The sequence below is a fragment of the Chrysochloris asiatica genome, unplaced genomic scaffold (genome assembly GCF_000296735.1).
Source record: "Chrysochloris asiatica unplaced genomic scaffold, ChrAsi1.0 scaffold00228, whole genome shotgun sequence".
NCBI classification, from domain to species: domain Eukaryota; kingdom Metazoa; phylum Chordata; class Mammalia; order Afrosoricida; family Chrysochloridae; genus Chrysochloris; species Chrysochloris asiatica.
Window position 1 is genome coordinate 3,136,282 of NW_006408746.1, and position 2,492 is coordinate 3,138,773.

Genomic DNA, 2,492 nt, shown 5'->3' on the forward strand with positions numbered 1-2,492 from the left:
GGTTCCGACTCATAGCGACCCTGCACAGGGTTTCCGAGGCTGTTAATCTTTACGGGAGCAGAACGCCTCATCTTTCTCCCGTGGAACCGCTGGTAGTTTCGAACTGCTGACCTTATGGTTCGCAGCCCGATTCGTAACCACTACGCTACCAGAGCTCCTTTTGCAATAGACTTCACAAATTGAAAAAAACACACACAACGGTTATTGTTCTTAACAATATCATTTTTATTTCTCACGGGAAAAATACGTTATCATATGACTAATTTTCTTTAAATGTTAACTCTTGTCACATTATGCACTGCTCTATAGATACAAAATCTCTATTTTTTAACCAATATTTAATTTCTAAAAGTGTAGGCGTTTATACGACTCAGATAGAAGGAAAACAGTGTTTCATGTAGAACAACTTCTCAAACAGGCAATTTCCCTAGAACTATATTTCCTCTCCACGGTACTTAACTACAACAACATATTTCCTCAGGCTGTCACCTCCCTTTTCTCTAGACCCTCTGAAACATTGCTCAAGAATCAAAAATAGTCAAACATGTCCAGCATGAAGTAAATTACATTTTTGGTTTTAATATTGGTTTGCATTTTATCCACTAATTAAAAATCTGATTGTTGTAGTTGTTATGTGCTATGGAGTCAGTTCCGACTCATAGCAATCCTGTACAGGGTTTCTGAGGCTGTAAATCTTTATGGGAGCAGAAAGCCTTATCTTTCTCTGGCGGAACAGTTGGTAGTTTCGAACTGCGGACGGTGAGATTAGCAGCCTGATTCATAACCACTATGCTACCAGAGCTCCTAAAAAGCTGATTAGAACCTTTATATTAAATCTTGCCCTATATCATAAACATATGTTCCTACTTATCCTCCCTGTAAAATCTGTTTCCCCTCAAGTTGATTCTGACAAACAATAATCCTATAAAACAGATACATCTGCCCCATAGGGTTTTCAAGAATATAATCTTCACAGAAATGGACTGTACCATCTTTCTCCAAGTGATAGTTTGGCTGGTGGGTTCAAACTATTCACCTTTCTTTTAGCAGTCCAGCACTTTAATTACAGTGTCACTAGTGCTACTCTGTCCCTTCTAAGCAAAGGTCAAATGCAGATGTATGCATCATTAATACCTCTGTTGTCTCTTCCCATTTCTCCACCCTGATCTCCTGATCTAGTCCTACTTCTCCAGAATGATTATGGAACTGCATGGTTCCATTCTTATTAAATTGTGTCTCAAAATAAACATGGAATTTATGGGATGTCACTTGAAATGTCAAAAAAAAGCAACAACTGATGCAGCACTAGAGACCTTCATTCATCTGTGCCAAGAAAACTGGAAGACAGCTACCTAGCCCAAAGATTGGAAGATGCGTGTTTCTGTTCATTCCAGAGAAAGGCGACACACAGAAAAGCAGAAAATATCCAAAAATATCATTAATACCACCCATAATTAAAATTTTGCTGAAGATCTTTAAAAATATTTGTATAGTACATCAACTGGGAGCACTAGAAATTAAAGAATGATTCAGAAGATGATGTGGAACAAGGGATATTATTGTTGACATTAGATAGATCTTGATGAAAGCAGAGAATATCAGACAGATGCTTTGTTGTTGTTGTTGTTGTTGTTGTTGGGTGTCTTCAAATCAGTACTGCTTCATAGCAATCCTATGTGCAACAGAACCAAACACTGTCCACATTTGCACCAACTTCACAATCATTGCTGCCTTTGAGCTCATTGCTGATGCTACTGTGCCAATACATCTAGCTGGGGTCTTCCTCTTTTTCTCCAACCCTCTACTTTACCATAAATGTATCTCCAGGGACTGTGAGATACATCTTATAATACATCTGAAGAATGAGAGGCAAAATCTAGTCATTCTGGCTTCCCAGGAACATTCTAGTTGTACTTCTTCCAACACAGAGTGGCTTGTTCTTTTGGCAGTCCATGATACTTTTAATGTTCACAACCAACACCATAACTCAAATATATCAATTCTTCTATGGTTGGCAAGTTTCAATCTTCATTCCTCACATATACTTAGTTTATTGTTGTTGTTGTTGTAAATGTTGTTCAATTGGTTCCAACTCATAATGACCCTGTGTAGCGTTTCCAAGGAGTGGATGGTGTGCATGGAGTCGCTATGAGTCGGTTCCGACTCGATGGCACCTGACAACAACAACAATGGTCTTCCTTATTTAATGCCAACTTTCACATTCATATGAGGTTATTGAAAATACCATAGCTAGGCACACCTTACTCCTCAAACTGATATTTTTGCTCTTCAACATTTTAAAGAGGTCATGTGCAGCAGATTTGTATAATACAATACGTTGTTTGATTACTAGACTCCTGCTTCCATGAGGTTTAATGGTTGATCTGAGTAAAATGAGGTCTTTGACAGTTTCAATCTTTTCTCCATTTATCTAGTTGTTGCTTATTGTGTAGTGGTGAGGATTTTTGTTTTCTTTACATTGAGGTGCAACC